The sequence below is a fragment of the Gopherus evgoodei genome, chromosome 2, assembly GCF_007399415.2.
Source record: "Gopherus evgoodei ecotype Sinaloan lineage chromosome 2, rGopEvg1_v1.p, whole genome shotgun sequence".
In the NCBI taxonomy this organism is placed as follows: domain Eukaryota; kingdom Metazoa; phylum Chordata; order Testudines; family Testudinidae; genus Gopherus; species Gopherus evgoodei.
The window spans coordinates 88,327,169-88,341,395 of record NC_044323.1 but is presented as its reverse complement, the minus strand read 5'-3'; the positions used below and the strand labels follow the sequence as shown (position 1 = coordinate 88,341,395).

The 14,227-nt window shown below is 43.2% G+C and overlaps 1 protein-coding gene across 4 annotated transcripts in view; it reads right to left on the bottom strand.

The window, feature by feature from the left end:
• Positions 1 to 9,025, bottom strand: part of ITPRID1 (ITPR interacting domain containing 1) — a 73,646-nt gene extending 64,621 nt beyond the window's left edge. For 2 of the 4 annotated variants that reach the window (XM_030551311.1, XM_030551306.1), the window contains exons 1-2: positions 2,049 to 2,213; positions 6 to 113 (exon numbers count right to left, since the gene is read on the bottom strand). The gene's annotated coding sequence lies outside the window, so the exon portion shown is untranslated. Of the gene's footprint in view, positions 1 to 5; positions 114 to 2,048; positions 2,214 to 8,929 lie in introns of those variants that run through there. The other 2 variants (XM_030551307.1, XM_030551309.1) reach the window with 2 other exon arrangements.
• Between the last annotated feature and the right edge of the window lie 5,202 nt (positions 9,026 to 14,227).

The window sequence follows — 14,227 nt, the reverse complement described above, 5'->3', positions numbered from 1 at the left end:
ATTACTTGGAAAGTATTTATAGAATAGAATCATGTTCATCATCTTTAGTCTTCTCTCTTCTCTATATTCCAATATATAGGTCCATCAGGTGAATGCAGCACAATATACGTAACCTAGCAAAAAAAGAAAGAAGACACAGGATGCACAATGTCAGGAGTATTAGGGAAATGACATAGGTTGTAGCATGCACTTTCCTCTACCAAAGCCCTGCCAGCTCCAGGGAGGTGAGCACCAGCAGTGACCAGTCCCAGAAGGGTGGGGAGTAAAAAAAGATTATTTGCACCCCCTTTCCCCTCCCCACCCCCAGGCACCTGTGCAGAACTGGTCACAATCTAGCCCTAGAGACGGGATCACACTGAAATCTCAAATTCAAGCCTCTCTCTGCCAAATTTGAATTGGAAGAGGGTTTCAGCTTCAAATTTCTGGATCTGAGCCCACAATTACAGTTTTGGTTCATATCTAAAACTGGAAGGGACTAATTTTCTGGAACCTATTTCCTGGTTGGAGGCGGACCAAGATGATAGAAATCTTATGACAACAGCCAATCTACGTACACAGTGGAACAATTTTAGAAGGAGAGGCTAAGGGAGCTCCATATCAGAATATCCCTGAGGGGTGGCAGATCCTTGTTCCAATCCATTCTCTCCCTCTGGCAGAGGGGGTATTTGAATCTGGGATCTCCCACATCCCATGTGAGTACCCTAATCACTGGGCTAAAAATTATGAGGGATGACTCCTCCATGTTTCCCCCAACCTCCAGGCCATTTTGTGTAAGCTTGCCTTCAGGGACCTGATCCAGTAAGTGAGCTTAGAGCACAGTGAACAGGTCTGTCCCACAAGTGAGTTAGGCATAGGAACACCTGTCTTCTCCCAGTGTGTGCATCATGCTGGGATTTAGGTGTCTGGATACCTGGTGTGGTCTGCAGTGCACATGCTCAGAGGCAGAAAAGTAGGTGTCTAAGGACTGTTAACTACAAAAATTTAGGCTCAGTAATTTTAGATGCCTACAAGATTCAGGGGCAGCTGAGCAGGAGCTATGAGATTCCCAGTGGGGGCCTGATTCTATGATTTAGGCACCTAAAGCGGCAGTAAGGTAATATGTCTTTTTGTGACTCTAGTCCTCTGTGCCTCGATTTCCCCACATATACTAGACTATTTTCCAGAAACATTGTTAGGCTAAATTAATTGTTTGTTAAGCGTATTGCAATCCCTACGTGACGCTGCTGTAGAAGTGTAAAATATATACTGGAGGCTAAAATAATAATAATATGAAATAATTCTATGGTATGAAATAGAAATTTTTTTAAAAATACAGCAATTACGCAAAATGGGGGAAAAAATCAAATAATGCCTTATTTTTATTATGATTTTGTAGATAAAAATCTTGGGTGAATTACAGGTCACAGTGAAGTCAATGGCAAAACTTCCATGGACTTCAGTAGGGCCAGGATTTCACTCCTGTTCTTATTAAAGTATAAGTACTAGTGCAATGTAAGACAATCAATGCAGCTCTTTGTGAATGAATTCTGTGACGGGAGCTGAATCATATCATAATGTCACATTTTAATCATAATGATTTAGCTCTTAATTGAGAAGACGGAGCATAGCAGATGATAAGAACCAACAGCACTCCCCATTCCCAAAATTTTCCATTTGAAACACAGTGTAAAACTGTACAGAGAGAAATAGTTGAATTTTAAACCTCTTTAATATTGTCATGAAAGGCAAAGTTTGAAAATTTACCACAGAGCTCATAACTTGTGAAACTTGCTATCACCTGTTAACTAGAACAACTAATACAAAAGCAACAACCTCAAAGGTCTAGCAATTCATTTCATTTGACCAGTTTTCATTGCCTTCATTAATAACATTTCTTGCTCAAACAAGTACAATCTACAAGGCTGGAAAAAGCTAAAGAAATCAAGGCTACAGTTCTTTTAACTGGAACTTAAACCAGAAAAATAAAAACAAAACAGCATTTTTTCCTTTAAATTGGAAGAACAGAAGGCATTTTGTAGTATAATAAAAACAGTAAGCTGCGATCTAACCTGTATGGCTTGCTCCAGCTGTTAATAAAATGGAATTGGTGTCTGGGTGCATCTACATCTGTGCTGTGCTACTCCCTCAAAGATTGGAAAACCAAGATACAGGAACTTGTGCTCATGGGTCAGTTCCCCAACCCCCATTAAACCAAAAAAACAAAACAAGCAAACAAACAAAAAAACCAACATGAAGGGCCAAGAAAGGCTGTTTGCCAACAAGTGGTGTTTGAGTTGACAGCTAAGATGGATGATTGTTTGCTTATCTTCCCTGCCAAAGAAAAGTAGGAACAATGTCCAGTCTAGGTTCTAATGATGAGCAGACTTTAAAAAATAATAATCACAGAGTGAATGGTGTGTGTGAGAGAGAAAACTGAGACAAATAAAAAAAGCAAAAACTGCTTTATTTGCCTTTATTTTTAAAAAAATGTATTCCTGTCTCTTTAACACAGTGTGACCCTTTGGCACATTCACAAGGGGAAGGATTACACTTCACTAAGGAAGTAATGCAAACTTGTCTTCATTTGGTTACCATGGATATGGTTCTCTTTGATACAAACCCTCGCATTTGCATTGCAAACAATCACAAGCAATGAAGGACACAGAACTTGATATTCAGGATGCAGAGCACCTGAACATCCATGTAAAAGCTCACAAGTAAAAGAAGCCAGACCTGTAGACCAGCCTTGGTACTTAGAATGCAAAAGCTGAAATAAAGGATGTAGGTTTCAGATTCTTAAGTAACGGGTACATTTAATCATACTTGAGAGTCTGTAACCAGCAAATGACATTTCTACTGATATGTAGTTTTGAATTGCAGTTTCAGGTTTTTTTCCTCCAATTTAGTAGCTAGTTGGCACCAAGGTTGTATAAATCATTTGATATTTTCAAAGTACTAGATTTCTGTCAATACTGGAATGGAAATGAAAAGTGGCAAAGTTGTATTTTTATTATTGTTATTTGTTATTGGAATTATCATCATGCCTAGGAGCCCTAGAGATAGACCAAGACCCCAGTGTGCAAGATGCTGTATGAACTACAAGAATAAAATGCAAAATCCCTTAAACGGAGCTACAGGATCCAATCTGAATGCATTGTAGCAAATAGCAAAGTGAAAAACTCATTTGCCCCAACAAGAAATGGCACATAATTGATTACTAGTAATTCTGTTTATCAACTAAAATGTAGCCATCATTATAGTCATTAAGTCCAGCACATCATTTTTATTCCATGTGATACCAGATATAAATGGTCCAATCCTGTTCCCATTGATGTAAATAGCCAAATTCCCACAGATTTCAACTGGAGCAGAACTGGGCCCCAAATTTGTCAGTTATTACAAGAACCTATTAAGAGTTTCTCATTTCAAAGGATCTGACACAGTTTAAAAAGAAATTTTATACAGACATTTGGTTAAAAATGCTGTTTAGTCACTTGGGGTTGGATTGTGCCATCTTTGCATTGGGAACACAGCAGTCAGATCACTCCAAAGGAAGCAGAAAGCGGGGGGCCTCCCCGAGTTCCCCAGTGTATAGGGGAGCACACAAACTGCTGCATCACTAATGGCTGCAGCATGATCTCCTTTGCATGGCCAACCACCTTTGCCAATGTAGGTGGAGCGAGGAGGGCAGAGCCATGGCTGGCTAATCTCCACCCCTTCCCTGCACCATTTGAGGTACTGTTTTCCCCCAGAGGAGTACATTAGGGCTGCAATTCTGCCCAAGCCTTACATGTGCCATGCAAGGCAGAGAAGGCGCCTTCCTCCCTTCCCTCTCAGATACACCATTGGAGCCACAGAAGAGCTGTGCAGAATCTAGCCCTGGGAAAAGAACAGCTGATTCAGAATGTAAAGCAAGACTATATCACAATTATTTACTCCTGAGGGCATTCTGCACCAAAAAGTTTAAAATTCTGCACCAAAAAAAATAAAATTTCTGTGCACAATATTTTAAAATTCTGCAATTTTTATTTGTCAAATAAATGTGGAGGCTCCAGCATGGCATTGGGGAGCACAGGCCACTGACTGCACAGAGGTTGGAGATCACTGTGCAGCTCTTCCCTGGCACATGGACTCCGCAGTGAGGCGGCACCCAACCCTGACACAGTACAAGGACTGGGCCTGTCTCAGAAACACCCCAGAGCCCTGCCCCTCTATGCCAGGTGCACCAAATGTGGGCAGGAGGGCTCAGCAAGGCAGGGTCCAAGTGTGGAGGGCTTAGTGTCGACAGATCCAGGTGTGAGTTGAGAGGGTTCTGTGTGGGGCAATCTGGGTGTGGGCAGCTTAATGGGGGATCAGGGTATGTGGGGGATCTGGATGCACAGGGGCTCATTCGGTGGTTCTGTGTGCAACAGTAATGGGACTCTGCAGGGGGGTCCAGGTGAAGGTGGTTGGGGCTCAGCTGGGGGGTCTGGGTATCGGGGGGCGATAGAACTCAGCAGTGGGGTCTGGGTATGGGGGACTCAGTGAGGGGGTCCAGATGAGGAGTGGGGCTTAGTGGGGTGGGGATCCAGGTGGAGCTGGTTGGGACTTGGAGGGGGGGATCTGGGTGGCTCATCGGGATAGTCCAGGTGCATGGAGAGTGGGGCTCATGAGTGAGTTCTGAGTGTGAGGGCATGAGGCTCAGCGGGAGGGTCTGTGTATGAGTGGGTCTGGATGCACGGGGTTGGGTCATGGGGGAGCAGCACCCTGTACAGGGATCCCTACCCCTGCAGCTGAGGAGTGATGGATGCAGAAAACTTCCTGAAGCTGGGGGAGAAATCTGGAGGTGGGTCTGACCCAGCCCCAGATGCTGTGCAGGGGAAGAGGGAGTCCCTTCCTCCCCAGCCCAGCTGGGACTCGCAGCTGAGCCCAGCGCAGGGTAGGGGTCATCAGCCAGGTCTTCCCCAGTCCCATCCTCTACCCCACAGTGATTTATCTCTCCGCTGGCTGCCCTGGGCACCTGAAACATACTTCTGGGGAGGGTCGCATGATCACTGTTGTGGCTTTCCTTTGCTTCCCCATCAGAAAGTCATTTTTCTGTGGGGAAGCAAAGAAATCTGCAGGGGACATAAATTCTGTGCATGCACAATGGCGCAGAATTCCCCCAGGAGTAACAATTTAGGACAGATAAGGAGGACTTTTGTGTACATGTGAAACTCCAGGGGAGATTCAAGGAGGTAAAATGTAATTACCAGACTTGGAAATTGACCAGGACATGAGGCTTAGACATCCTGACTTGAATAAAAAGTGTCATCGGATCTTCAGTGAGCAGAAGAGGTCAGGATTCCAGTTGATGAATATGCCAAGAGAGAATAGGACCCCTAATGCCATCCTAGGACATCAATTCCATACTGACTTGGGGCAGAGTGCCACTTACTGCATGGTGTTCTGTCTGGGAAGCCTAGCCCTCAAATGCACGGTCCCCAGTACCATAACTGAATCCAGATCACCACTATCTGCAACAAGTGGGTTTTCTCATCCAGCCCAGCAAGTCTGCTGAGATTTGACATGGAAAAAGCTAGAAAGGGGAGAGGAGAGAATTGCTTGATATATAAAGAGTGGGTCGGATTCTCCTCTCACCAGGAACCAGTTTTACACTAGTGTAGCTCCAGTGACTTCCGGGGATTTGCTCCCTGTTTATATTGGTGCAAGTGAGAGGAGAATCAGACCCTATATGTTTCTTCCTCCTCCCCATCCAGATGTGTTTTGCTCTTCATTCTTCTCTAAACCTGGGAGCTGGCACCAAGCCAAGCCCAGCATGTGTTTTTGAAACTATAGTTCCAGAAACCTAAAGTCAACTGCTATTGTATTACTGAGAAAATACAGCAAGAAAATAAAGAGCAGGAAGCTTTGCGAAAGGGTTGGGGTTTTATTGTTTGTTTTTTAGCTGACCTCTTACTTTACATTGTGGGCCCAGTTCTCAGATGTGAGGATCTACTTGGCTGCTGAAACATTCACTTTAGGGCCTGATCCAGCAAGGTGTTGAATGTCCCTCATGAGATGCTCAGTGCCATTTTCAAGAGGTGCTTGGCACCTTACAGGACCAAGACTTTCTGATACCCCAGTGCCCATTTTAGGCACCTCCCACGGCCTTAGTGATAACTTCCCCTCATTAGGATTTTCCCTCTGCCAGGCCCTTAGGTGAGCACACAGTGTGGGGAAGAATGGGGGAAAGAATGGACCCAAAGACCCTTCCTTCACCCTTGCATGGTCTGAGTAAAGCACAATTAGACACTGCATTCAGGGTAGTGACTCTGTTGCTACTCTTCCAGGGCACACAGCACTGCAAAGAGGACATGGCCCTCCTTTCCCTTCACACTGGCCCATAAATCAGGACAAGACAGCAGAGGAAGGCAGGCTGGACTCTATAAAGCGGTACAGCAGGAGGACAAGAGCTCCCCCTGCCTACGAAGGAGTTCCCTATTACACAATGCTTCCCCGTTCTCCCCCAATGCAGTGCAGCAGAGCTTTCACCCCCAATGCACAGCTGGGCCTAGCCAGCATGTCTAGTCTGGTGTTTTCAGCATTCCAGGTATCCCCTCTAGCAAGGACAGGGAAATATAGCAAATACTGAGGTAAACTTTTCAATATAGCGCAGGCAAAATTGGCAAGTGTTGACTGTCATCTGCAAAGGCAGAACCTGGCCCTCTAACATACGTGCTTGAAAATTTATTGGGTTCATACTTCCAACTTTTCAGTTCCAATACTCCTGTCCCACAAGCAGAGTCCTTTCCTTCCTCCCCATTTTCCATTGCTATGAAATTAATTTTGAAATGCTCCCGCAGGCATCTTTTTTGGTTCTGGTTTTTTTGAATGGCAAATTTACTAGATGGTAACACAAACTTTTAAAACTCTAGTAGCATGGCAAATTAGTTAAATGAAATCGTCACTCTGAGTGGATAATCCATTGAGAGAGGTGCTACCCCAACACCTCTGAAATAACTTTAGTCTAGATCCACCACTCAATAGATCAGTTCCCCGTGTGTATTCAGAAATATAGCCACTTACTTGAGTGAGAAAAAAATGTTTGGGTTATTTTTAATTCTGTTAGTCCTGCAGAGGCATAACTTCTATGGGAAAGGCTATTCTAGTCTCCCTGAAATCAACGCACTTGCTAAATTCTATATGCAGAGAGCCGTGTTCTCAACTGGTATAAATCTCTGTAGTTTCAATGACTTCATTGGAGCTAAACACATTTACACCAGCTGAAGATTTGGCCTGTTGTTTTTATTTTTATTCCTGCCAGAGTCAGAAAGAACACAATTTGACTCTCAGAACCCAAGCTAAATTCACAGAACTGAAAAATAAGATTTAATCCAGAGATAAACATAGAACCCTGCAATGTCATTTCTATAAGGCTGCTTTTCAAAGTAGAACTTAACTTTACAATATTTTTGCACTCATTAATATTTATAATAATAAATTTTTGGAAAGTATTCTATTTCCTTGCCAACATCTGTTCCCACTGGCCCATTGCAGGCAAACACTGGCTTATATTTCCAGCATTGGCTATGTGACTATAACTATTTTTGATTGGTGTCCAAAATGAATAAGGCAGGACATGTACGCTCAGTTTCTGCCATCCTTACTTATATTGGCAGATATATGATGATCTTTCTCATGCACCCCAGTCCACAAGCAGCTCCACTAGCTTTAATGAGAGTATGTGGAACAAGATACTTTTCAGTCTAAGTAAGTCGATCAGAAGTCAGATAGCCTTATCTGAATAAGGACTAATTATTCAGTCCTTGGACTAATCCCCCTACTCCATGTGAGTAAGAGTGGCAGAATCAGATGTTAAATACCACAGTTATGTGGTAGATTTGTTTTTGTGAATATTTAACAAGCACCTTCCCTCTTCCCCTTGGATCAAACTTCTGCTCATCTTACACATGCAAAAAGTCCTTTTGAGTTTAAGTGAAGAAGTAGATAGGATTTTTCCCTAAAATCATTCCCAGTTTATCTGAGAGATTTGTCTGGGGATATAAAATATGTCATTTCTTATACTTTATAATAATCACAAGCTACAGAAATGATTACAGTGTAACTAAAATTACAGGTGGAAAAGGTGTCCTAAACTGCTCCCCCCCCCATTCCCAGTTTATCTGAGAGATTACAGGCCTGATCCAAAGCGATCTGAAATCAATGGAAAGCTGCCCATTGCTGTAAATTTCACTGCATCAGGCCCCATGCGTGCTAATGACTCTATAGAACTCTGCTGTCTGTGAATTTATATTGCAAATTCTTAGGGCAAGGATTTTATTCTGTTTTGATATGTATAGTCTAATCAACTTTGCTTACATCTTCCATATTATGGGCATCCCTCATTCAGTCAAAGGTCCATTGATGTCAGTGAGAATTTACTTGAGTAAGGACTGAATGGAAACTGAGAAAAAATAGTACAATAGACAGGTTTGATTTAGGATTTGACCTTATATATAAAAAAGTAATAATGCATTGCTGGAGAGTCAAAAAATCTTGTGTTTGATTACTAGCATCACTAGTTAATCACTAAGTGGTGTAGTTTTCTCAGTCAAAGAGATCTGAGATAGAAACAACAATAAATTTCCCATAGACAACTAATTGACAGCATGTGAGATCACTAGTGAGTCAGTCTTTCCCATCACTAGTGAGTTGGTTGCACCATTCATACTGCACTAGATGCATAACACACTTTAGTGTATAAAGGATTTGGTCCTTCAAAAAGTATTTTCCTTGGCATCACCCTTCTGCCTGCTGTGGGATATCTATAATATATTTGTAAGACAAACATAGCTTTAATAAAGGTTAGGGGAAAGTAGTAAAACATTACTGTGAGGCTCACTCATTTTTATAGCCCTACACCAGAAGGTTATAATAGTTAAATAATATATATACACAGAGAGAGAGAGAGAGAGAGAAATAGCCTTACCTATGTAAATATGAAATCCAGAAACCACTTTCTAACGCTCATCCAGAAGCAGCAAACTAACAGATGAAGCTCTCCAGTGGCATTTCCCATTTTAGCTCAAAGGCTTTCACGCTTTAAAAATCTTTGACGCAGCTTTAACAGTTCCTAATGGAAGAAAGGAGAAAGGACAAATATTTGCCTAATCTATGTTGACATTTTCATAATCCCCACCCATTCATTCTAAAGAGAAACCTGTTTTGCAGATACACCTTATCTGCTCCCACTGTCACACAAGTGTTCTCAGGAAGGGATGGTGTGTTCAGTGAGCTAACTAAACTGTTCAACATGCAAACTGGAGAGGGAAAAAAAAACAAAATAAAAAAACCCACCTGTTGTGACCTGTCAATCCCTGTTCAGAATTGCCTTGGGCAGGGGGGCAGATTGAAAACAAGGAGGAATACAGGAGGTGGTGTGCCCAGAGGGTGCCTTCTGTGAGTGTGTGTTCTCCCAGGTGATGATGACAAGATTTTGTATAAAAGCACTGGAATAAAGGAAGGAAAAAGTAAAAAGCTGTTTTGCAGATTTTTAAAAACCCATTCTTATATCCAGCTAGACCCTGGCAGTGTCTTCCAGTGAATCTACCTCTTGGCCTTTTGGCTAAGATCAAATCTAGTAGCCCTTTATTATCCAATACATCCTCTGACTGGGTCTATCCTGCACTTGTGGTGGGGGGAGAGCAGTTTAGGACACCTTTTCCACCTGTAATTTCAGTTACACGGTAATCATTTCTGTAGCTTGTGATTATTATAAAGTATAAGAGATGACATATTTTATATCCCCAGACAAAGCTGTGTCAAGATGGAGTTGATACCATTATCAATAATTTAGGGTAAAATACAATTACAGGGATGTTGTAATTATCTTTCCCCTCTTTTCCTCTCCCTCCAACCCACAAAAATATCCAGAGTTAAGGTTAAACTTGAAAGAACCCCAAACACATTGAGCAATGGCATGGTTAGCATTTCCATTAACACTGCCCTCTTAAGACACCATGCAATAACCATATGGGTACTATTAAGGCATTGTAGAGTTTGTGGTCTCAAATTACATTAAACTGATTTTTAAAGGCCCATTAGGGTATCGGTGTTTTCTCTCCCTTCCTGGTCAGCAAAGTTAAAATTATTAGGATGACCCAACTGTGTGTATGTAAGGCCCTACTTAACTTGCAATATTGCAGAAATTGTAGATTCTGTAATATTAGGTTTCCACCTCAATTTTGATAGAGGGGGGCCCCCACTCTCAGCCCCATGCAGCTGACAGTGAAAAATCATGGAAAAGTAATAATGGACTTTATTATCACAAATAATTAGGTCCATTATTACGTTTCTACAATTTTCCATGGCTTTTCCGCAACTCAAGCGCAATTTTTTGACAATCATCCCACTATTGAAGTAGGGCCTTCTGCATAACATATTTACATGTCTATAAAGTTTATGGCTGCAAAACTTAATTTAAAATATGATTTTATCATACTTAACTCCTCAAGGAAAATCAGGATATTTATAGTATCAAAATCTTATAATAAGCTTTGGCAGTACGATGACACACACACATACTACCTAGTCATGTATGTCCAAGAGTTTGTCTTTGAAAAATCAACACCATCTCCTAGAGGCACAAATATCTGCATACTCTCAAAAAGACAGTAAGCTCCTGGGGAACTGTCAGCCAAGCACTGGAGAGAGATCATTGAGGGACAAAAAAATCCTGATGCCTTCATGACACATGTAAATTACATATGGCTCTCTCAAACATCAATCAGAAGAACGAACAAGACTTTTAAAACAGACAAGCTCACAAAAACAGGCCCAGCCCCTGAAAACAAATGAAAATAACAACAAAGCCAAAGCATACAAAGCTGCTCTCATCAGACTTAAGAAAACCCAAACAGCCAGAACAACAACAAAACCAGAGCACACAAACCTACTCTCAGTAATACAATATTATAAAATACATGTGTGCGAACAGATATGCCATTCAAGGGAGAGCGTTCAGTTATTCTCAGTAGCCCTTACACTTGGCCTACACTATTATCTGAGGGTTCACCAATATATGGGATACTAGTCAACATGGATGCTTGATGGGGCAGAGTGCCAACAACTCCTATATTGATGTGGACACAGAGGCAAAATGAGGAGAGACACATGCATGGATTAAGTGGCAGGCCGCAACTTTTATTAAACTTTCAGCACAAGGGAGGGGCACTACCTGCCCATCACCTATACAACCTTACATTAGGAATTTAATTGGTTCTAGTGCTGGGGGGGAGGGGGTTTCAGGGCTTCTTACCATATAACCCACAATGCAGGGTAGGATCTCCTCAGTCTACACCCCAGGACTCAGCTCTCTCTGAGTCCTAGCACACACACACACACACGGGGGACAGAGGGTACTGCAGGGCAGGGATCTCAGCCCATGTGGGCCATAAGGTCTGACCTTGGCCAGCAAAGGCCACATAAGCACAAGGCTCATCACCAAAATCCCAGGACTTTTACCTCTGGGAACCATTCATTTTATTTTCTTAACCACAGAAGAAACCAGCCGTGAGTTGTGACGTGTAAGCAACACAACCCCAGTGCCTCAGTTAGGCACCAGGTGCGTTTCTCCTTAGCCCACTGCGGCTTGCTGATGCTGCGAAAAGCAAAAAACTCCCTGCTCCTCTGCCAATTTGGCCTCTAGGAGAAAAAATTCTTCCTGACCCCCTAACAGGCCATCGACTCTACAGCCTCTGCCAGGCGGGGTTCTCATTCCTTGTTCAGGTGGGTAGGCTGGGCTTCTGGAACGGAGCCAAAAGAGGTTCCACATGGCCCGGGCACTGGACTAAATCCTGGGAGCTGGGGAATGCTGGCCAATCAGCACCCCTCTTCCCCAACTAGCCAATGGGCACCAGAGACTCCCATGGGAGGAGCTACCTATTGTCCCTTGGCAAGTGTCTTCCTCCCTTGCTATGGGGACTGTCCCCCCTTTTACCATCAGGCCCATCAATTTCCCCCACCTGCTGATGTGGGTGGGCGGCATTTCTAAATCTGGCTCTGATGCTGATTCCCTCTGTGGGCTTGGCAATCACTTGATTTGTCCTGTGGCACCTTATAGATTAACAGACGTATTGGTGCATGAGCTTTCATGGGTGAATGATGCATCCGACAGAGTGGATATTCACCCATGAAAGCTCATGCTCCAATACGTCTGTTAGTTTATAAGGTGCCACAGGATTCTTTGCTGCTTTTACAGATCCAGACTAACACGATTACCCCTCTGATACTTGATTTCTTCATGTCTCCATTTTAGCACCTGTAAAAATAGGGGGAGGGATAGCTCAGTGGTTTAAGCACTGGCCTGCTAAACCCAGCATTATGAGCTCAGTCCTTGAGGGGGCCACTTAGGGATCTGAGGCAAAATCAGTACTTAGTCCTCCTAGTGAAGGCAGGCGCCAAACTCAATGACCTTTCAGGGCCCCTACCAGTTCTAGGAGATAGGATATCTCCATTATTTACTTCTATATATATTATTAAAAGAGTCTATAATACTTTACTTACCTTAAAAGGGTGTTTTGAGGATTGGTTGGTTAATGTATTTGTAGCACTTGGAAGTGGCAATACATTATGTAAATTGTTACCTGTACCCCCTTAAACTCAGGTTTTGGTTGTGGTGAGGCATTTTCTCTGCAACTAGAGGCCGAAAGCCCCGTGCACAATGCATCTGTGAGAAGCCACTCCGTAGGCTTCCTGACCCAGACTCCTGAATAGGGCAGGCTCCAGCCTCTCTTCCTTTTCTACTTCATCGTAAAGGCTGAAGGTTGTTGCAACCTCTCCAGGATGGTCCGTGTGAAATTCCCAAATCACACGCTAAGGCTCAAGGGTCTAATTAAAAACGCTATGAAGAATCGCAAAAGAAGAAGATTGGAGCAAACAAAAGAGCCTAGTCTGGCAGTCTGTAAAAGCTTATGTAGATAAGTTCACCTTAAATCTAGTTACAAATTAATTTTAGGGGAAAAAACCACATAAAAGGTGCTTTTGTTGGGAGTAATTTATCCTTTTCCTCCCTCTGACGCTCAGTTTTTCGAAGTATATCCCTTTGACCCTTTTCCTCAAGTAGCAGTTCACAAACACAGCCTCTGGTTTTGGAGGCTCTAAGTTCCTCTGCCACTCTGATTCCAGCTCCTGTCTGTCACGACCTTTGTGTTTCAAAATCCTGTTATCCTCCTAAGCCTCTAGGATGGCCAGGATGAGTTCACCAAGTGAATTGTAGTGTTATGGTACAGGCAATCTCACCCTCAGGGTGGCATACACAGGGGGGATTTAGGACATGCAATGCAAAGTGTTCCTGTGCCTAATATTTAGATGCTCTGCCATTCACTGGAATTCACAGCCAAGTTAGGTGCCCAGGCCCCTATACAATGCTTGGGGAGAGTCGGCAGCAGGCTGAGCAAGGAAGCTGCTAAACTAGCGAGTAAGCAATACTGAGGACAGAGGTGTGGCCCAAGCTCTCACCCTCAAAGGAAATTAGATGCCTAGCTCCATGCTGCCTTTGCTCAGGATTCACAACCACGAATCCTCTTCTGGAGTTAGATGCTTAAGTCAGGTTAGTGTTTTTTCACAAGAAATAGAAAGGAGATGCCCTTCCCCTCTCCCCCCATAAACTTTATCTGAGGGATTAGAGCATGGGTTCACATCCCCACTCTGCCTGATGTGGAGTGGGGACTTGAACCTGGGTTTCCCACCAGCGTGCTCTAGCTGCTGGTCTACAGAATATTCCAGGGCAGGGCTCTCTCAGGCTCACCTTTAGGGGAGCTGGTGCCCTGTATATAAATTATTGGATATTCCTTAGAACAGTAGGACTGGAATCTAGGTCTCCCACCAGCTATGCAGGGGTGTGTCCTAATCATTGGGTGGAATTATATTGCATCCTAAAGATTATCAGACATGGGCTTTGAGTAGCAAAAGGGAATAAATTCCAGCGTTGAGAATCCTCTGTCACCCAAAGCCAGAAATCCAGCCCTCGGGATGACAGATGTACACAACACGCAACTACAGCAATGGATTAGCAGTGTGCTACAAAATCTCTTTGATATCAGCCTCACCATATCATCAATGACATGGGCAAACATTTAGGGACAATGTACACGATCCTGCTCACATTGACACAATGGTGCATGATCATACTAAACTCCCGGTGACTACATGATTCATGATGAGGGCCAGTGTGTCTTTGTTTGCTGCTGTCAACCCAACAGAAGGAACCTCCAACATTGGGGCAGAT